This window comes from Rutidosis leptorrhynchoides, chromosome 5, assembly GCF_046630445.1.
Source record: "Rutidosis leptorrhynchoides isolate AG116_Rl617_1_P2 chromosome 5, CSIRO_AGI_Rlap_v1, whole genome shotgun sequence".
NCBI classification, from domain to species: domain Eukaryota; kingdom Viridiplantae; phylum Streptophyta; class Magnoliopsida; order Asterales; family Asteraceae; genus Rutidosis; species Rutidosis leptorrhynchoides.
In genome coordinates, this window is record NC_092337.1 from 402,432,045 (window position 1) to 402,456,865 (window position 24,821).

Sequence of the window (24,821 nt, forward strand, 5' to 3'; positions counted from 1 at the left end):
CTTAATAATAATAGTTTTTATACTTAATGATAATAATAATAATATCCTAATCATAATAATAATTATATCGATATTATCACTACTAATAATAATAACCCTAATAATTTTTTTAATGATGTTACTAGGTAACAAAATGATAATAATATTAATATTATCTATAATTATAACTATATTCACATTAATAATAACTAACACTTATTTTTAGCGTTATTAATAATAATAATTATAATACTTGTAATAATAATAATAATAATAACTAATAATAACAATACTAATAACAATAATAGAAATAATATTTATAATACTAATAATAACAATAATAATAATAACAATAACAATAACAATAATAATAATAATAATAATAATAATAATAATAATAGAGATAAAATAAAAGTGTATACCCCTTCCTAAGCTTTTTGCAAAAGAAATGCCCATAGCTGGGCTCAAACCCGCGACCTCCCGCTACCCATAACCACACCCTAACCATTATGCTGTCGCTTGCTTTTCTGAATATAACTAGGTTCAATTAAGGATAAACCGTATTAATCTGTTTCTAATTTCCTTCTTCTTCTTCTAATCGGTCAGAACCCAGAACTCCAGATTAACATTGACTTTATTTATATATATATTTTTTAAAAACTTGTAATTTAAATAAAACGACTTGTTGTAAATGTTTTGTATTAATGGAGAACAAAAACAAAAAAAAATATATATATACATATACAGCAAAAAAAATAAAACAGTTCGCGAAGTTCATGATGAACTCAAATTCAATTTTTAAAATTTCGAATGTTTCAGAAAATGTTTACAACATGAAAAAGTTTTGAAACTATAGTAATCATTAATTGAACGTAATTCATAACATAAACTTCGAATTTTTGTTCAAGAACAGATCCTTTGACTTTTTAAATCGAACTTTGACCTCAAAATTCGAATTCGATATGACAAATTGGCATTTGAAATTTTACAGAAAGTTTAAACACATGATTTCCAACGATTCTGCATTTAAAGATTTTAAAACTCAAAATGAATTCGTATTTTGGTTAAAAAGTGGAAGAACAGGGAAAAATCTTTTATTTTCTGTTAAATTAAAGGATTGTGGTGCTAATTGGATGTCTCAGAGTGATTATACGAATTATAATACATATGTTCGATCCTAATTTGTTTGTATTGTGATTGGATTGGGACTTGTAACAACATTGAGTCATATTCGTACGAGCAGAAGAAAAAAATAACAAGAGGATAAGAAAAATAAAGCTTGATAGTGACTGATTTTTGTTATATCTGTTATTGAGTTCGTTTGGTACCCAAATCAGATACAGGAGCATCAATCTAGAACAGTTTGATAGTTATAGGAAATAAGATCGTACGATTTTTTTATTTATTTATTATTATTTTTTTATATAATTTATATAATTAATATTAATAATTAATAATTATATTAATAATAATAATTAATAATAATAATAACAATAATAATACTCATGAAAATAATAATAATAATATTATTAATGATAATAATAATAAATTGTATTATTTATAATTATAGTAATAATGGTAATAATCATAATCTATTATAATAATATTAAGTCTTTATAATAATAATAATACCTAATAATAATAATAATAATAATAATAATAATAATAATAATAATAATAATAATAATAATAATAATAATAATAATAATAATAAGAATAATAATAATAATAATAATCTTAATGATAATAATATCAAAATAATATTTAAGATCATGATTTTATTACTAGTTATAATATTAATGTTATTAGAAATGATAACTTATAATTATAAAAATGAATTTTAATGTTAATAGTAATTATGAAAGTAATAATATTAATAAGACTAATAGTATTAATAACAATAACACAAACATTTATATATGTCAAACTTCATATCTACATGTTATATATCTAACATAATATTATCAACGATACTAATATTGATTTTAACTATTGAAAATACTATAATAATTATATTTTGACTTTAATTATACTTTATATAATAATATTATATATTATTAATCATATACTATTTAGTGATTATTTATAATATCTTATATTGAGTATTAATGTTAGATATCTTTTAGTATAGTTTACATTATTCATATAATAATGATTATGTGTAGAAAATATATATAATATATATATTCATCATACTTTATATATATATATATATATATATATATATATATATATATATATATATATATATATATATATATATATATATATATATATATATATATAGATTTATAGTAATATCATATATTATTTTATTTACAAAATTACTTAACTCATATAGATTTATATTTCAAATTAATACACACACACACACACACACATATATATATATATATATATATATATATATATATATATATATATATATATATATATATATATATATATATATATATATATATATATATAAAATTAGTGGTTCGTGAATCGTTGGGAATAATCAAAGGTGAAATGAATCAATGTAAACAGTTCCAAAATTTTAAGACTCAACATTATAGATTTTGCTTATCATGTCGGAAACATATAAAGATCAAGTTTAAATTTGGTCGAAAATTTCCGGGTCGTCACATTTAGAAGGATAGATCTTAGGTACAGTTTATAGAGATACTGTTTATATATGTGTATGTGTATTGGTTCACATTAGTTTCTCCACTTAGCCACTTGGTTTTCATTGGTCAACTATTTAAAACAGTCGTTGCATTCCATAAGTAGTCATCACTTTTATAGTAATACGTTAATTTTTATGGCTTAATTAAGATCTACAAAGTTATAAAACTGGTCTTAAGGCAGGGCGATCACCACCAAAGCACCGCCATCACGTCATCATAGCGCCACTATGTGGCGTGATGGAGCAAAAATTCCAGCGACACGATGGGAGCATCACAGGAAGCATCCAAGTGTGATTGTGTACGTGGCTAGTTGCTATTGGTGGGAAGAATTTATCCGTTGCAATTTAAAATACCAATGACTCCATCATTTATTTTAATATTTATTATATATAAATTTTAATATCAACTATAAAAACGAACATATTTTGCTCAATCCAATTTCAAAAATAGCACAATCCATGAATGCCAACTTGTTTCTATTACTCCATCATTTTTTTTTATAGGACTTGCTGCTTAGCATGCAGGAATGCAGACAACTCAACCAAACATACTTTTGATATAATTATGAAAAAATATATATTTATCAGCTAAATAAAATCGGATTTTGATTTCAAATTTTATTGCCCAATCATGATGCTCAATTTTGTTGTTACTGTTCATAAATTTCAAATATATATATATATATATATATATATATATATATATATATATATATATATATATATATATATATATATATATATATATATATATATATATATATATATATAATATAACACTTACTCATCACATTTTTATACACAAAGCTTACACTTTCTATCATTTCTTTCTACAATTTCTTCAAAATTTCTTTCCATTTTTAGGGATATTCTCTATTTAGATGAAGACAAGACGGAAATAGTGAATGTGTTTACAAACGACGTCTGGAAGAAGCTCAAAAAATGAATCAACAAAAACAACAGTCGAATTCAGTTATATGTTATGGATGTAAGCATGCGAACAACTAATCCGGTCTCTTCCGATTCTGGAAATAGTCTCGAATCAAGAGCGTCGATAGAATGAGATTTTTAATTCTATTTTTAGGACTTTAAATAAAATAGTAATTGTATTAGAACTTTTTAAGTATTGTAATTTTTATATTTTAGGAATTTTAATAATTTGTAATCATTTTATCAATTTTAATTTAAATCTGTTTAAAAAATATTATATATGTGTTTAGTTCTATAAAATAATGAAATTAATGATATTTAATTCTAATAAAAAATGAAAATAAAAATAAAAAATGTGGGACCTACTATATATCATACAACCATCATCTCATATAATTACAAACCCCATCATATAACCACACTTTCCACATCATCACTATAACTCACAAAACATTTCATCACATCCTATCACTTCATCACCATTAATAATAGTCTAATGAAGAACTTTAATAATTATATAGTTTTTTTATACATCTAAACGTTATAAATTGATACAAATATTATTTAATATTCATGTTAATGAAAAAAATTAAGATTGAAAAATATATGTTAAATATGAAATTCTCACATGTTACTAAATGTCTACTTGTAAACGAAAATCATATATTTTTTTGAAGTAATTTTGAGATTTTCTCAAATTATTTTTATTATCTATATAAAAATAGCACAATTCAATCAAAAATATATCGCTGGAAAATATTTATAAAGAGAAAAAAATTTATAAAAATGATTATCTTATAAAGAAGCAGTGGGTCAAAAATTCCATAAATAAATTGTAAAAGAAATGAAAAAATCTGAAATGATTTAAAAAAAATTTAAATGAAGAATAAATAAAAAGTAGTAAAACTAGTAAAAGAAGTTAAGAAAAGAAATAAAACAAAGCGAGAGGGTTTAAATTAATAAAAAATTAAATGAAGTAGAAGAGTGTGAAGATTTAATTGAAAATAAAATAGTGGAGGGTGATATTTTAAAACATTAAAGAAAAAAAGGCTAATGGTAGAAAAGTATAAAGTCAAAAAAAAAAAAAAAAGGTGGTGGGGAGAGGGTAGCCACTAATTGAACCTAGGACTTGCTGCTTAGCATGCAAGAATGCGGACAACTCAACCAAACATACTTTTGATATAATTATGAAAAAATATATATTTATCAGCTAAATAAAATTGAATTTTGATTTCAAATTTTATTGTCCAATCATGTTGCTCAATTTTGTTGTTACTGTTCATAAATTTCAAATTGAACATATATATATATATATATATATATATATATATATATATATATATATATATATATATATATATATATATATATATATATATAAAACACTAACTCATCACATTTTTATACACAAAGCTTACACTTTCTATCATTTCTTTTTTACAATTTCTTCAAAATTTCTTTCCATTTTTAGGGATATTCTCTATTTAGATGAAGACAAGACGAAAATAGTGAATGTGTTTACAAACGACGTCTGAAAGAAGCTCAAAAATGAATCAACAAAAACAACAGTCAAATTCAGTTATATGTTATGGATGTAAGCATGCGAACAACTAATCCGGTCTCTTTCGATTCTGGAAGTAGTCTCGAATCAAGAACGTCGATAGAATGAGATTTTTAATTCTATTTTTAGGACTTTGAATAAAATAGTAATTGTATTAGAACTTTTTAAGTATTGTGATTTTTATATTTTAGGAATTTTACTAATTTGTAATCATTTTATCAATTTTAATTTAAATCTGTTTAAATAATTTAAAATATTATATATGTGTTTAGTTCTATAAAAATAATGAAATTAATGATATTTAATTCTAATAAAAAATGAAAATAAAAATAAATAATGTGGGACCTACTATTTATCATACAACCATCATCTCATACTGAAATGTCCCGTTCTTATTGATTAAAAACGTTCCATATTAATTGATTTCGTTGCGAGGTTTTGACCTCTATATGAGACGTTTTTTCAAAGACTGCATTCATTTTTAAAACAAATCATAACCTTTATTTCATAAATAAAGGTTTAAAAAGCTTTACGTAGATTATCAAATAATGATAATCTAAAATATCCTGTTTACACACGACCATTACATAATGGTTTACAATACAAATATGTTACATCGAAATCAGTTTCTTGAATACAGTTTTTACACAATATCATACAGACATGGACTCCAAATCTTGTCCTTATTTTAGTATGCAACAGCGGAAGCTCTTAGTATTCACCTGAGAATAAACATGCTTTAAACGTCAACAAAAATGTTGGTGAGTTATAAGTTTAACCTATATATATCAAATCGTAACAATAGACCACAAGATTTCATATTTCAATACACATCCCATACATAGAGATAAAAATCATTCATATGGTGAACACCTGGTAATCGACATTAACAAGATGCATATATAAGAATATCCCCATCATTCCGGGAAACCCTTCGGATATGATATAAATTTCGAAGTACTAAAGCATCCGGTACTTTGGATGGGGTTTGTTAGGCCCAATAGATCTATCTTTAGGATTCGCGTCAATTAGGGTGTCTGTTCCCTAATTCTTAGATTACCAGACTTAATAAAAAGGGGCATATTTGATTTCGATAATTCAACCATAGAATGTAGTTTCACGTACTTGTGTCTATTTTGTAAATCATTTATAAAACCTGCATGTATTCTCATCCCAAAAATATTAGATTTTAAAAGTGGGACTATAACTCACTTTCACAGATTTTTACTTCGTCGGGAAGTAAGACTTGGCCACTGGTCGATTCACGAACCTATAACAAATATGTACATATATATCAAAGTATGTTCAAAATATATTTACAACACTTTTAATACATTTTGATGTTTTAAGTTTATTAAGTCAGTTGTCCTCGTTAGTAACCTACAACTAGTTGTCCACAGTTAGATGTACAGAAATAAATCGATATATATTATCTTGAATCAATCCACGACCCAGTGTATACATATCTCAGTATTGATCACAACTCAAACTATATATATTTTGGAATCAACCTCAACCCTGTATAGCTAACTCCAACATTCACATATAGAGTGTCTATGGTTGTTCCGAAATATATATAGATGTGTCGACATGATAGGTCGAAATATCGTATACGTGTCTATGGTATCTCAAGATTACATAATATACAATACAAGTTGATTAAGTTATGGTTGGAATAGATTTGTTACCAATTTTCACGTAGCTAAAATGAGTAGTTTTTACCAATTTTGTTTTGCTCGCCATTTCTTCGTTTCTAATCCGTTTTGAGTGATTTAAGTGGCCACGGTTTCGTATTGAACTTGAATTTATGAAACTAAATAGAAAAGGTATAGGTTTATAGTCAGAAATACAAGTTACAAGTCGTTTTTGAAAGAGGTAGTCATTTCCGTCGAAAGAACGACATCTTGATGACTGTTTTGAAAAACATACTTTCACTATGAGTTTAACCATGATTTTTGGATATGGTTTCATGTTCATAAGAAAAATTATTTTCCCAGAAGTATAGCTTTTAAATAAAAGTTTTTCATAGTTTTTAATTATCCAAACCAAAACAACCCCCGGTTGTAACTACGACGGCGTAAATCCGGTTTTTATGGTGTTTATCGTGTTTCCGGGTTTTAAATCATTAAGTTAGCATATAATATAGATATAGAACATGTTTTTAGTTGATTTTAAAAGTCTAGTTAGAAGGATTCACTTTATTTGCGAACAAGTTTAGAATTAACTAAACTATGTTCTAGTGATTACAAGTTTATAACGTTGAATAAGACAGCTTTTTATGTATGAATCGAATGATGTTATGAAAATCATTAATACCTCAAGTTCCTTGAATAAACCTACTGGAAATGAGAAAAATGGATCTAGCTTCAAAGGATCCTTGGATGGCTTGAAAGTTCTTGAAGCAGAATCATGACACGAAAACAATTTCAAGTAAGATTTCCACTCGAAATAAGATTGTTATAGTTATAGAAATTGAATTAAAGTTTGAATATGATTATTACCTTATATTAGAAATATAACCTACTGTAAATAACAAAGGTTTCTTGATCTTGGATGATTACTTGGAATGGATTTAGAAAACTTGGAAGTAAACTTGCAATCTTGGAAGTATTCTTGATTTTATGAAACTAGAACTTTTGGAATTTATGAAGAACACTTAGAACTTGAAGATAGAACTTGAGAGAGATCAATTAGATGAAGAAAATTGAAGAATGAAAGTGTTTGTAGGTGTTTTTGGTCGTTGGTGTATGGATTAGATATAAAAGATATGTAATTTTGTTTTCATGTAAATAAGTCATGAATGATTACTCATATTTTTGTAATTTTATGAGATATTTCATGCTAGTTGCCAAATTATGGTTCCTACATGTGTTAGGTGACTCACATGGGCTGCTAAGAGCTGATCATTGGAGTGTATATACCAATAGTACATACATCTAAAAGCTGTGTATTGTATGAGTACGAATACGGGTGCATACGAGTAGATTTGTTGATGAAACTGAACGAGGATGTAATTGTAAGCATTTTTGTTAAGTAGAAGTATTTTGATAAGTGTCTTGAAGTCTTTCAAAAGTGTATGAATACATATTAAAACACTACATGTATATACATTTTAACTGAGTCGTTAAGTCATCGTTAGTCGTTACATGTAAATGTTGTTTTGAAACCTTTAGGTTAACGATCTTGTTAAATGTTGTTAACCCATTGTTTATTATATCAAAAGAGATGTTAAATTGTTATATTATCATGATATTATGATATATAATATATCTTAGTATGATATATATATATACAGTTAAATGTCGTTACAACGATAATCGTTACATATATGTCTCGTTTCGAAATCATTAAGTTAGTAGTCTTATTTTACATATGTAGTTCATTGTTAATACACTTAATGATATATTTAATTATCATTTAACATAATTAACCAAGTGTATCAATATCTTAATATGATTCATATGTACCTAGTAAGACGTTATAACGATAATCGTTATATATATCGTTTTCGAGTTTCTTAATTTAATAGTCTCATTTTTATGTATATAACTCATTGTTAAAATACCTAATGAGATACATACTTATAATAAAATCATGTTAACTATATATATAACCATATATATTTCATCGTATAGTTTTTACAAGTTTTAACATTCGTGAATCACCGGTCAACTTGGGTGGTCATTTGTCTATATGAAACCTATTCCAATTAATCAAGTCTTAATAAGTTTGATTGCTTAACATGTTGGAAACACTTAATCATGTAAATATCAATTTCATTTAATATATATAAACATGGAAAAGTTCGGGTCACTACAGTACCTACCCGTTAAATAAATTTCGTCCTGAAATTTTAAGATGTTGAAAGTGTTGACGAATCTTCTGGAAATAGATGCGGGTATTTATTCTTCATCTGATCTTCATGCTCTCAGGTGAACTCAGGTCCTCTACGAGCATTCCATCGAACCTTAACAATCGGTATCTTATTTTGTTTAAGTCTCTTAATCTCACGATCCATTATTTCGACGGGTTCTTCAATGAATTGAAGTTTTTCATTGATTTGGATTTCATCCAACGGAATAGTGAGATCTTCTTTAGCAAAACATTTCTTCAAATTTGAGACGTGGAAAGTGTTATGTACAGCCGCGAGTTGTTGAGGTAGCTCCAGTTGGTAAGCTACTGGTCCGACACGATCTATAATCTTGAATGGTCCAATGTACCTTGGATTTAGTTTCCCCCGTTTACCAAATCGAACAACGCCTTTCCAAGGTGAAACCTTAAGCATGACCATTTCTCCAATTTCAAACTCTATATCTTTTTTTTTACTGTCCGCGTAGCTCTTTTATCGACTCTGAGCGGTTTTCAACTGTTGTTGAATTTGGATGATCTTCTCGGTAGTTTCTTGTATTATCTCCGGACCCGTAATCTGTCTATCCCCCACTTCACTCCAACAAATCAGAGACCTGCACTTTCTACCATAAAGTGCTTCAAATGGCGCCATCTCAATGCTTGAATGATAGCTGTTGTTGTAGGAAAATTCTGCTAACGGTAGATGTCGATCCCAACTGTTTCCGAAATCAATAACACATGCTCGTAGCATGTCTTCAAGCGTTTGTATCGTCCTTTCGCTCTGTCCATCAGTTTGTGGATGATAGGCAGTACTCATGTCTAGACGAGTTCCTAATGCTTGCTGTAATGTCTGCCAGAATCTTGAAATAAATCTGCCATCCCTATCAGAGATAATAGAGATTGGTATTCCATGTCTGGAGACGACTTCCTTCAAATACAGTCGTGCTAACTTCTCCATCTTGTCATCTTCTCTTATTGGCAGAAAGTGTGCTGACTTGGTGAGACGATCAACTATCACCCAAATAGTATCATAACCACTTGCAGTCCTTGGCAATTTAGTAATGAAATCCATGGTAATGTTTTTCCATTTCCATTCCGGGATTTCAGGTTGTTGTAGTAGACCCGATAGTTTCTGATGCTCAGCTTTGACCTTAGAACACGTCAAACATTCTCCTACGTATTTAGCAACATCGGCTTTCATACCCGGCCACCAAAAATGTTTCTTGAGATCCTTGTACATCTTCCCCGTTCCAGGATGTATTGAGTATCTGGTTTTATGAGCTTCTCTAAGTACCGTTTCTCTCATATCTCCAAATTTTGGTACTCAAATCCTTTCAGCCCTATACTGGGTTCCGTCTTTCTGAATATTAAGATGCTTCTCCAATCCTTTAGGTATTTCATCCCTTAAGTTTCCCTCTTTTAAAACTCCTTGTTGCGCCTCCTTTATTTGAGTAGTAAGGTTAGTGTGAATCATTATATTCATAGCTTTTACTCGAATAGGTTCTCTGTCCTTTCTGCTCAAGGCGTCGGCTAACACATTTGCCTTCCCCGGGTGGTAACGAATCTCAAAGTCGTAATCATTCAATAATTCAATCCACCTGCGCTGCCTCATATTCAGTTGTTTCTGATTAAATATGTGTTGAAGACTTTTGTGGTCGGTATATATAATACTTTTGACCCCATATAAGTAGTGCCTCCAAGTCTTTAATGCAAAAACAACCGCGCCTAATTCCAAATCATGCGTCGTATAATTTTGTTCATGAATCTTCAATTGTCTAGACGCATAAGCAATCACCTTCATTCGTTGCATTAATACACAACCGAGACCTTGCTTTGATGCGTCACAATAAATCACAAAATCATCATTCCCTTCAGGCAATGACAATATAGGTGATGTAGTTAGCTTTTTCTTCAATAATTGAAACGCCTTCTCTTATTCATCCTTCCATTCAAATTTCTTCCCTTTATGCGTTAATGCAGTCAAGGGTTTTGTTATTTTGGAGAAATCTTGGATGAATCTTCTGTAGTAACCAGCCAATCCTAAAAATTGACGTATATGCTTCGGAGTTTTTGGGGTTTCCCACTTTTCAACGGTTTCGATCTTTGCCGGGTCCACCTGGATACCTTCTTTGTTCACTATGTGACCGAGGAATTGAACTTCTTCCAACCAAAATGCACACTTTGAAAACTTAGCGTACAATTTTTCTTTCCTCAATATTTCTAGCACTTTTCTCAAATGTTCTTCGTGCTCTTGATCATTCTTTGAGTAAATAAGTATGTCATCGATGAAAACAATGACAAACTTGTCAAGATATGGCCCACACACTCGGTTCATAAGGTCCATGAACACAGCTGGTGCGTTAGTCAATCCAAACGGCATAACCATAAACTCGTAATGACCATAACGCGTCCTAAAAGCAGTTTTTGGAATATCATCCTCCTTTACTCGCATTTGATGATAACCAGAATGTAAATCGATTTTTGAATAAACCGACGAGCCTTGTAGTTGATCAAATAAGTCGTCAATTCTCGGCAGTGGATAACGGTTTTTGATGGTAAGTTTATTCAACTCTCTGTAGTCAATACACAACCTAAATGTTCCATCCTTCTTCTTGACAAACAAAACAGGAGTTCCCCATGGTGATGTGCTTGGTCGAATGAAACCACGTTCTAATAGTTCTTGTAGTTGGCTTTGCAGTTCTTTCATCTCGCTGGGTGCGAGTCTATAAGGAGCACGAGCTATTGGTGAAGCTCCTGGTACAAGATCTATTTGAAATTCAACAGATCGATGTGGAGGTAGTCCCGGTAATTCTTTCGGAAATACATCAGGAAATTCTTTTGCGACGGGAACATCACTGATGCTCTTTTCTTCAGTTTGTACTTTCTCGACGTGTGCTAGAATAGCATAGCAACCTTTTCTTATTAGTTTTTGTACCTTCAAATTACTAATAAGATGTAGCCTCGTGTTGCCCTTTTCTCCGTACACCATTAAGGGTTTTCCTTTTTCTCGTATAATGCGAATTGCATTTTTGTAAAAAACGATCTCTGCTTTCACTTCTTTCAACCAGACCATACCGATTATCACATCAAAACTCCCTAACTCTACTGGTATCAAGTCAATCTTAAATGTTTCGCTAACCAGTTTAATTTCTCGATTCCGACATATATTATCTGCTGAAATTAAGTTACCATTTGCTAATTCGAGTAAAAATTTACTATCCAAAGGCGTCAATGGACAACTTAATTTAGCACAAAAATCTCTACTCATATAGCTTCTATCCGCACCTGAATCAAATAAAACGTAAGCAGATTTATTGTCAATAAGAAACGTACCCGTAACAAGCTCCGGGTCTTCCTGTGCCTCTGTCGCATTAATATTGAAAACTCTTCCGCGGCCTTGTCCATTCGTGTTCTCCTGGTTCGGGCAATTTCTAATAATGTGGCCCGGTTTTCCACATTTATAACAAAATACATTGGCATAACTTGCTCCGACACTACTTGCTCCGCCATTACTCGTTCTGACACCATTTGTTCCTTTCGTTCTGGTAACCCCTGGTCCGTAGACCTCACACTTCGCCGCGCTATGACCATTTCTTTTACACTTGTTGCAAAATTTGGTGCAGAACCCCGAGTGATACTTTTCACACCTTTGGCATAGCTGCTTCTGATTGTTGTTGTTGTTGTTGTTGTTGTTGCGGTTGTTATTGTTATTGGGATGATTGTTGTAGTTGTTGTTGTTATTGTTGTTGTTGTTGTTGTTTGGCCGTTTGTTGTAGTTGCGATTGATGTTGCGATTGTTGGGATAGTTGTTGCGATTATTGTTGTAATTGCTGTTGTTGTTGTATTGGTGATTCTTATCACCGTTTTCCTCCCACTTTCTTTTGACTTGCTTCACATTGGCCTCTTCAGCCGTCTGTTCTTTAATTCATTCCTCAATTTGGTTCACTAGTTTGTGAGCCATTCTACATGCCTGTTGTATGGAGGCGGGCTCGTGTGAACTTATATCTTCTTGGATTCTTTCCGGTAATCCTTTCACAAACGCGTCGATCTTCTCTTCCTCATCTTCGAATGCTCCCAGACACAATAGGCACAATTCTGTGAATCGTCTTTCGTACGTGGTAATATCAAATCCTTGGGTTCGTAACCCTCTAAGTTCTGTCTTGAGCTTATTGACCTCGGTTCTGGGACGGTACTTCTCGTTCATCAAGTGCTTGAATGCTGACCACGGTAGTGCGTAAGCATCATCTTGTCCCACTTGCTCTAGATAGGTATTCCACCATGTTAACGCAGTACCTGTGAAGGTATATGTAGCGTACTTCACTTTGTCCTCTTCAGTACACTTACTTATGGCAAACACCGATTCGACCTTCTCAGTCCACCGTTTCAATCCGATCGGTCCTTCGGTTCCATCAAATTCCAAAGGTTTGCAGGCAGTGAATTCTTTGTAGGTGCATCCTACACGATTTCCTGTACTGCTAGATCCAAGGTTATTGTTGGTATGTAGCGCAGCCTGTACTGAGGCTATGTTTGAAGCAAGAAAGGCACGAAATTCCTCTTCACTCATATTCAAGGTGTGTCGAGTAGTCGGTGCCATTTCCTTCAAAATAGTCAAATGAAACGAGTTAATCATATAGAATATCAAGAGTAGTCAATAGTATTTCGTAGCGTAATATGAACTTATTTATAAAAGCTCTTTCTTCATATTAGCTTTTTATACTCTTTAATTCGGGTAGTACCTACCCGTTAAGTTCATACTTAGTAGCTAACATACCATTTCAACTACTACAATTCTATATGAAAAACTAATCACAAAAAAAAAAAAAAAAAATATTCAAACCTTTATACAATAACTTGCAAACTTACAATACCGCTTTTTTTACATATAGCATGAAATATAGCACATAAAACTTTGATACAAAGTAGTTGCGAAGATAATTCTAGTTAATAAATAAGGCGTTCAGCAAAGGCAACAAAGACACGTAATTCATACGTCCAGAAACAAGTCATGTATTCTAGTTTTACTAATACCACTTCCCATCTTTGGTCTTGTGGAACGTAACCGTTGTGACCGATAGTATGACAACGTGTTGTAACGTCGTCAAAAGGGCGAAGGTTACGTAATGATCAACAGTCTCGTAATAACCTAAAAACCTCATTTCTTACCCCAATTACCGACTCCGTCACTTGTGGAAACGTTTTGTTTAATAGTTGTAGCCCGATGTTCTTTTTCTCACTTTGGTGAGAAGCGAACATTACTAACCCGTAAGCATAACATGCTTCTTTATGTTGCATGTTAGCCACTTTTTCTAAATCATGAAGTCCTATATTCGAATACATTGAGTCAAAATAATTTCTTAACCCGTTGCGTAAAATAGCATTTGGGTTCCCCGCAATATATGCGTCAAAGTAAACACATCGTAACTTATGGGTTTCCCAATGTGATATCCCCCATCTTTCAAACGAAATCCTTTTATAAACCAAGGCATTCTTGGAACATTCTTCGAATGTCTTACAAACTGATTTTGCCATAAATAGTTTTGCCGAGGAATTCTGACCAACTCTAGACAAGATTTCATCAATCATGTCTCTGGGTAAGTCTTCTAAAATATTGGGTTGTCTATCCATTTTGTGTTTTTATACTGTAAAATAGACAAGAGTTAGATTCATAAAAGATACTTATTAATACAAGCAATTTTTACATATATCGTAAAGCATAAGTACACTATATTACATATATTACACCGCACAAATACAACTATCTTATTCCGACTCACTCGTTTCTTCTTTTTCGAACTTGGTTCTTTTTGCTAAGTTTTTAGGGATATATGATGTTCCCCTAATACGAGCTGTCGTTTTCCACATTGGTCTAGAAAAACCTGGTGGTTTAGAGGTTCCCGGGTTATTGTTACAACTTAAGAAATACGGGTGTTGACGATACATATAAAGTTCATCGGGGTTGGAATCAGATTTCTCTATTTTTATGCCCTTTCCCTTATTGTTCTCTTTTGCCTTTTTAAATTCAGTTGGGGTAATTTCTATAACATCATCGGAATCCTCGTCGGGATCCGATTCATCGGAGAATTGGTAATCCTCCCAATATTTTGCTTCCTTGGCGGAAACACCGTTGACCATAATTAACCTTGGTCGGTTGGTTGAGGATTTTCTTTTACTTAACTGTTTTATTATTTCCCCCACCGGTTCTATTTCTTCTTCCGGTTCCTCCTCCTCCGGTTTCGATTCTTCTTCCGGTTTCGATTCTTCTTCCGGTTCCTCTTCGGGAACTTGTGAATCAGTCCACGAATCATTCCAAATTACATTTGACTCTTCATTATTATTAGGTGAGTCAATGGGACTTGTTCTAGAGGTAGACATCTATCACATAATATCAAACACGTTAAGAGATTAATATATCACATAATATTCACATGTTAAAAATATATAGTTTCCAACAAAATTTGTTAAGCAATCATTTTTCAAGTAAACACGGTCGAAGTCCAGACTTACTAATGCATCCTAACAAACTTGATAAGACACACTAATGCAAAATTCTGGTTCTCTAAGACCAACGCTAGGATACCAACTGAAATGTCCCGTTCTTATTGATTAAAAACGTTCCATATTAATTGATTTCGTTGCGAGGTTTTGACCTCTATATGAGACGTTTTTTCAAAGACTGCATTCATTTTTAAAACAAACCATAACCTTTATTTCATACATAAAGGTTTAAAAAGCTTTACGTAGATTATCAAATAATGATAATCTAAAATATCCTGTTTACAAACGACCATTACATAATGGTTTACAATACAAATATGTTACATCGAAATCAGTTTCTTGAATGCAGTTTTTACAGACATGGACTCCAAATCTTGTCCTTATTTTAGTATGCAACAGCGGAAGCTCTTAGTATTCACCTGAGAATAAACATGCTTTAAACGTCAACAAAAATGCTGGTGAGTTATAGGTTTAACCTATATATATATCAAATCGTAACAATAGACCACAAGATTTCATATTTCAATACACATCCCATACATAGAGATAAAAATCATTCATATGGTGAACACCTGGTAACCGACATTAACAAGATGCATATATAAGAATATCCCCATCATTCCGGGACACCCTTCGGATATGATATAAATTTCGAAGTACTAAAGCATCCGGTACTTTGGATGGGGTTTGTTAGGCCCAATAGATCTATCTTTAGGATTCGCGTCAATTAGGGTGTCTGTTCCCTAATTCTTAGATTACCAGACTTAATAAAAAGGGGCATATTCGATTTCGATAATTCAACCATAGAATGTAGTTTCACGTACTTGTGTCTATTTTGTAAATCATTTATAAAACCTGCATGTATTCTCATCCCAAAAATATTAGATTTTAAAAGTGGGACTATAACTCACTTTCACAGATTTTTACTTCGTCGAGAAGTAAGACTTGGCCACTGGTCGATTCACAAACCTATAACAAATAGGTACATATATATCAAAGTATGTTCAAAATATATTTACAACACTTTTAATACATTTTGATGTTTTAAGTTTATTAAGTCAGCTGTCCTCGTTAGTAACCTACAACTAGTTGTCCACAGTTAGATGTACCGAAATAAATTGATATATATTATCTTGAATCAATCCACGACCCAGTGTATACATATCTCAGTATTGATCACAACTCAAACTATATATATATTTTGGAATCAACCTCAACCCTGTATAGCTAACTCCAACATTCACATATAGAGTGTCTATGGTTATTCCGAAATATATATAGATGTGTCGACATGATAGGTCAAAATATCGTATACGTGTCTATGGTATCTCAAGATTACATAATATACAATACAAGTTGATTAAGTTATGGTTGGAATAGATTTGTTACCAATTTTCACGTAGCTAAAATGAGTAGTTTTTACCAATTTTGTTTTGCTCGCCATTTCTTCGTTTCTAATCCGTTTTGAGTGATTTAAGCGGCCACGGTTTCGTGTTGAACTTGACTTTATGAAACTAAATAGAAAAGGTATAGGTTTATAGTCAGAAATACAAGTTACAAGTCGTTTTTAAAAGAGGTAGTCATTTCCGTCGAAAGAACGACATCTTGATGACTGTTTTGAAAAACATACTTTCACTATGAGTTTAACCATGATTTTTGGATATGGTTTCATGTTCATAAGAAAAATTATTTTCCCAGAAGTATAGCTTTTAAATAAAAGTTTTTCATAGTTTTTAATTATCCAAACCAAAACAGCCCCCGGTTGTAACTACGACGGCGTAAATCCGGTTTTTATGGTGTTTATCGTGTTTCCGGGTTTTAAATCATTAAGTTAGCATATAATATAGATATAGAACATGTGTTTAGTTGATTTTAAAAGTCTAGTTAGAAGGATCCACTTTATTTGCGAACAAGTTTAGAATTAACTAAACTATGTTCTAGTGATTACAAGTTTATAACGTTGAATAAGACAGCTTTTTATGTATGAATCGAATGATGTTATGAACATCATTAATACCTCAAGTTCCATGAATAAACCTACTGGAAATGAGAAAAATGGATCTAGCTTCAAAGGATCCTTGGATGGCTTGAAAGTTCTTGAAGCAGAATCATGACACGAAAACAATTTCAAGTAAGATTTCCACTCGAAATAAGATTGTTATAGTTATAGAAATTGAATTAAAGTTTGAATATGATTATTACCTTGTATTAGAAAGATAACCTACTGTAAGTAACAAAGGTTTCTTGATCTTGGATGATTACTTGGTATGGATTTAGAAAACTTGGAAGTAAACTTGCAATCTTGGAAGTATTCTTGATTTTATGAAACTAGAACTTTTGGAATTTATGAAGAACACTTAGAACTTGAAGATAGAACTTGAGAGAGATCAATTAGATGAAGAAAATTGAAGAATTAAAGTGTTTGTAGGTGTTTTTGGTCGTTGGTGTATGGATTAGATATAAAAGATATGTAATTTTGTTTTCATGTAAATAAGTCATGAATGATTACTCATATTTTTGTAATTTTATGAGATATTTCATGCTAGTTGCCAAATAATGGTTCCCACATGTGTTAGGTGACTCACATGGGCTGCTAAGAGCTGATCATTGGAGTGTATACCAATAGTACATACATCTAAAAGCTGTGTATTGTACGAGTATGAATACGGGTGCATACGAGTAGATTTGTTGATGAAACTGAACGAGGATGTAATTGTAAGCATTTTTGTTAAGTAGAAGTATTTTGATAAGTGTCTTGAAGTCTTTCAAAAGTGTATGAATACATATTAAAACACTACATGTATATACATTTTAACTGAGTCGTTAAGTCATCGTTAGTCGTTACATGTAAATGTTGTTTTGAAACCTTTAGGTTAACGATCTTGTTAAATGTTGTTAACCCATTTTTTATTATATCAAAAGAGATGTTAAATTGTTATATTATCATGATATTATGATATATAATATATCTTAGTATGATATATATACAGTTAAATGTCGTTACAACGATAATCGTTACATATATGTCTCGTTTCGAAATCATTAAGTTAGTAGTCTTATTTTTACATATGTAGTTCATTGTTAATACACTTAATGATATATGTACTTATCATTTAACATAATTAAGCAAGTGTATCAATATCTTAATATGATTCATATGTACCTAGTAAGACGTTATAACGATAATCGTTATATATATCGTTTTCGAGTTTCTTAATTTAATAGTCTCATTTTTATGTATATAACTCATTGTTAAAATACCTAATGAGATACATACTTATAATAAAATCATGTTAACTATATATATAACCATATATATGTCATCATATAGTTTTTACAAGTTTTAACGTTCGTGAATCACCGGTCAACTTGGGTGGTCATTTGTCTATATGAAACCTATTCCAATTAATCAAGTCTTAATAATTTTGATTGCTTAACATGTTGGAAACACTTAATCATGTAAATATCAATTTCATTTAATATATATAAACATGGAAAAGTTCGGGTCACTACTCATATAATTACAAACCCCATCATATAACCACACTTGCCACATCATCACTATAACCCACAAAACATTTCATCACATTTTATCACTTCATCACCATTAATAATAGTCTAATGGAGAACTTTAAAAATTATATAGTTTTTTATACATCTAAACGTTATAAATTGATACAAATATTATTTAATATTCTTGTTAATGAAAAAAAATTAAGATTGAAAAATATATGTTAAATATTAAATTCTCACATGTTACTAAATGTCTACTTGTAGACGAAAATCATATATTTTTTTGAAGTAATTTTGAGATTTTCTCAAATTATTTTTATTATCTATATAATAATCGTTATGTCACTAAAATTAATGTGGTAAGTGTTAAGACAGTGTGAATAAATAAGATAGTCATTTGACGATGATGATGTCATGATATATGTTAAGTATTAAATATTTGAGATAAATAGATAATTACTCTATTATTCTCTATTAAAAAGCTTTATGATTAATTCAATTTTAGTTTTCAAATAAATATTTACTCTGTAAAATTAATTATTTGAAAAACTTAGTAAATTTTTGTATTTCTTAGTAGAGCTGTGCATACAATTATTATTTTAGACGTGTGCATACAGTTATTATTTTAAACATGTCTGCTTTGTCATTGAATATTATCACGTGTAGTCTACATGAGTTAACAAAATTAAAATACCGTCACGTGCAGTTCACGTGAGTTCACGTGCAGTTCACATGAGTTAATTTAACGGTCAAAAGTTAACATCGTTAAATCCATGATCATATATAGAGTATTTTAAAAGATCGGGGTTAACGAAGTCAAAAAAATGTTTAAGGTCACATACACTGTTTAGTTCAAAGTTTAGGGACCATCGACAAAATTTTATGTGACGCCTCAAAATTTAAGGTATTATTGTTGCTAGTGTTTATTAATAATATTAATTGATTTAAGTTAAAGGAATTGTGTGAAATATTAAATAAGTAAGATTTTTAGTTAATTTTATTAGGGACTAGTGGTGTAAAGTTAGAATAAGGTCCTTCACTATTATAATTATGGTGGGAAGGGTAGAAACTGTAATAAGATCAAAGTTTACTTAAACTAAAACATGGATGGAAAAGGGAAACGAGTATCAGTCAATTAAATCACCAAAATTAGGAGTGTGTATGTGTGTCTCGAGTTTTAGAAGAAGGAGAAGAATAAGGTACATATCTAGCAGTGGCGAAGTTTGAACATAAACATTGGGAGGACGAAATAATTCAAACAAAACACATGGTCCTTTTATATAGATAAAGCATACGTAAAGTGCAAAATAAGACATACATAATGATTAATGTTGAGCACAAAAATACTATAGTTGAGCTCGACGACCCTTAAGGTCTTTAAACTCATCGATTACAGTCTCCGAATCAAACAATTCTGCAATTTCTTTTTCGATGTAAACTACCAAGTTCGATGCAAGAAAATCATCAGACATCTTATTGCGAAGTCGATTCTTACATAACTTCATGGCTGAAAATGCTCTCTCGGTTGTAGTAGTGGAAACCGGAAGTGTCAAAATGAGTCGCGTTAATCTTTCAATCAAACCATATGCCTCATCATATGAGGCTAGAAGTTTTAACAACTCAATAAAGTTACCACGATTTTTTGAGTCAACCGTTTCATCATGCCCTCTAAAAGCACAAGCTTGGAATGTCAACCAACGAACTACATCCACTGAAGCATTCAATCTTATACGATTCTTTAACTTTTCCTCCTCATTTTTCTTTACTATCAAATTTTCAATGTGTGCTTCCGTGTTCAATAAATTCTCAGAAAATAGAATGGCAGCTCTATGTTGTGAACTACCAATATGCTTTAGAAATGCACAATTGTTTCCATTATTAACTTTTTTCCAATTGTTGAATCCTTTAATAGTGAAAGCATCCGTACCATTTCAAACATTTGGTTTGTCACTATATAAGTAACAAATGAAGCAATAAGCAGAATCTGTTGTGGGTGAATACTCTAACCAATTCAAAAATATATTGAACCACGAGTATTGAAATCTACGCTTATCTTTGCCTTTAAAAGGATACTTATTCAAACAAACTTGAAAAGGCCCTGCTTTTAAATAACGTCGCCTTACTAGTTCTTTTTGAATGATTGGATACTTCCAAATTGGTTGTCGTTTCCCAGGATCTCTTTCCAAAAAATCATAATCCACTTCTACATTATCGAGCCTTTCAGTAGATGCTCGCTTGGTTGATTTTGATGTTGTGGCTCATCCGGTTGATTTGGGTGCTTAACTTGCTCCTCATCAGTGGAAGCTTTGGAACGTTTAGCCTCCTGAGTTTCATCTTCTATAATGTTACTAGATTGTCTCTTAAAGAATGAAGTAATTTTTTTTGGTTGTGTCTTTTTACCTACTTACAAAATAAAGGGTTAAAAATATCAGTTAAAGCAAATAGAGAAGATTGTGAAAAAAACATACATAAAGCATGAAAAATCACAAGGACTGTATCAATCAATATCAAATTATCAATATGAAAATATAATTAATAATAATACTAATACATAACAACAATCGTCATCAACTCATTATCATTGTTAATTATTAATTCTTTTAATTTAAATGGGCAAATGGCTAATTAGGTTATTGAAGACAAGTAAACAACTAAATAATATTATACTAATATATACTATAAACAATTAAACAATAATACTATAATACTATAATACTAACAAACATACAAGAAGATAAAGCCATAAAGGAGAATAAAAGATGAACCTGTAGACATTTTTTGGTGATCTGCACAAAAATCAATGAAGCAAGAGCAAAGGCCAAAGGGGTAATCGATAAAGGAGATGAGGTTTTATTTTTTAACTAGATGCAATTAACTGGATACTTATTAATTAAATTATGATTTGGGAGGGCTAGAATTCAAACTTGCTACATATAGTCCTAAAAAAAAAATTTGCTACTTAGTACAAAAGTTTTTGGGGTGGCTGGAGCCCACCCCTGCCCTATATAACCTTCGCCACTGATATCTAGTGATTCAAGTGCATGTAATCATAATCTATAACAATTAAGTGTATCACAGCTATTGTGGAAGCAAGAACTTCATCATCTCTTTATTTTGCTATATTTGGTGGGTTTTCTTAAGAACCCTAGAGTTTAAGGTATGAATTTAGTTGAAACTAAATGAAATTGATGAATGATTCACGATTAGTTAGTGTTATGTATGTTGTTTATATCATGTTTGTATTCAAAAAACTAAATTAAATGATGTTCAGGTGAATGTTTATGTATAAACTTGCTAGAAGTATAGGTGTCGTGAAATTGGTGATTTTGATGGTTGTAAATAGTCAAGATCGCTTTGTGAACATAAGGTGTTTGATAAAATGCTTCAATGAGAGTGAAAGTATAATTTTGACAAAGTGTATGTAATAAAGGGCTTATGATTTAACTATGATATGTTAACCAGGAAAATGTCATGATAATGAAAGATGATCGTTGGTTAAAAAGGGGTTGCAATGTCTAAGGAATTGAAAGTATTAAGCTTACAAAAGTTGTAAGTTAATTAGTTAAGGTTAATCTTGTTTGATACTATGAAATGGCATAAGCAGGGGCAAAACTATTTACGGGCAGGGTGGGGCGCCTGCCCCTAGTGGATTTGCAATTTTCTATGTAAAATTTATGGATTTTTTGACTTTACTCCCGGTGGATTTTTTTTGCCCCAAAACCTACATTTTTGCCCCAAAATCTTCAAATTTTATCCAATAATATTCAAATTTTACCCAAAAACCTCCATAATTTGCCTAAAAACCTCAATATTTTGCCCCAAAACCTCCATATTTTGCCCAGAAAAATAACTACGTTTTAATATTTTTTTGTCCTCGGCGAAAAAAATCGTAGTTCCGCCACTGGGCTAAGTAGGAATTGATGAAATTAGCATGTTTGTTGGGTGCTAATAAATGAAAAGAAGGAAAGCTAAAGGATCAAGAAAGTCAAGGTGAGTTTATAGGGGCTAACTTGGGTGGGTCAAGAGTGAATTAGTGCTCCCGAATTGCATTCGTGCAAGAGGGTGACGACTAAGTTCCCTAAATAGTTAGCTTAGATGCGACTATTAGGCTTGCCTTATAGTGGTGTCTATGGTATGATGATTAACTTAGACATGATTATTTGGCTCGTCTAATAATCATGTCTATGGATGATGATTAGCTTAGACATAGTTATTAGGCTTGCCTAATAATTATGTCTATGGTTTGATGTTAGCTTAGACATATTGTTGTGTCTATGTACGTATGTATTTATGATGGTTGTTAGCTTAGGCACAATTACTAGGTCACACCTAGTGAGTTGTGTCTATGGATCCGATATTTATATACAACCCTCGGGTTGAAAGGTTACGATAATGATTATGTTTATGTTATGTAATGCTCTCCATTTGACTTACCTATTACTCACTAAGCATGTAGCTTAACCCTTTTATGTTGTTATGTTTATATAGGTTCTAAAGTAATCGCGAATTCAAACAATTGCAAGGATATAATGAGAACTCAAAAGTGAATGACACTCTCAGAACTCGAATTCGAACAATTTTTATACAAGGGTGAACACATTTAAGGTCTTTCGAACAATTTTTGAGATGCTGGAGGACGCATCATGAAATTAGGTTCGTTCTACAAATTATGAGTTCAAACAATTTTAGGGTGTGTTCGAATAATTTTAAGGTATGTTCGAACAATATTTGTTCCACATTTCGATTCTATAAAGTTCGAACAATTTTTTGTTCTACATTTTCCTGAATTCGAAGTACTTTGGGTAAATATGAACAAAAATTCAAAAATTTTGTTCGCACTTGAGTTCTCAGGTTCCCGGAATGTTTGAATCTCACAGGATATATATATATATATATATATATATATATATATATATATATATATATATATATATATATATATATATATATATATAGATAGATAGATATAAAGAAACCATCTTGACACATGGAACACATATAATCCAGTGGTGAGAACACACACACACACACACACACACACACACACACACACATATATATATATATATATATATATATATATATATATATATATATATACATACACTTAGGGATGTCATCGGGTCGGGTTTGGGTAGGGTTTAAGTAATCACGGACCCGAACCCGATTAAGAAACTAACAGAATTGATAAATAGATAGTCCAACAACATGTGCTACAATATAAGTCCAAGTGTACATCATTTTCTAAAATCAATTGGTGATAGAGAGATTTTCCCTTAGACTTATATGCATACATTTGTATTGTTCCATAGCCGATGTGAGATAACTTCCCAACACGCCCCCTAATTATATATGTTTAGTACAAACTAATTCTATTATGTTTAGTACATCTAAATATCTAAGGATTATATTTCAACTTCAATTGACAACATAAGCCCGTTCGTATATATTATATTCTACAATTATTATATTAACATAATATTTTAAATTTATACGCAAACTGTAAATTAATTTTATGTCATATAAAATATCATTCATAAATAATATTATAATATTAATAAAATATATTTATTTTATAATTTTTATTATAATAAAAAACATTGTAAATGGTTTTCAATATGTGTGTATATATATATATATATATATATATATATATATATATATATATATATATATATATATATATATATATGTTATCAATATTTATATTAAATTAGTGTATCATTTAAAACTATATAATTTATGGCTATTTAAAATAATTTCGTAATACTAATAAATACATAATATTAATATATTAATATCTATATAATCATATAAACCTCTAAA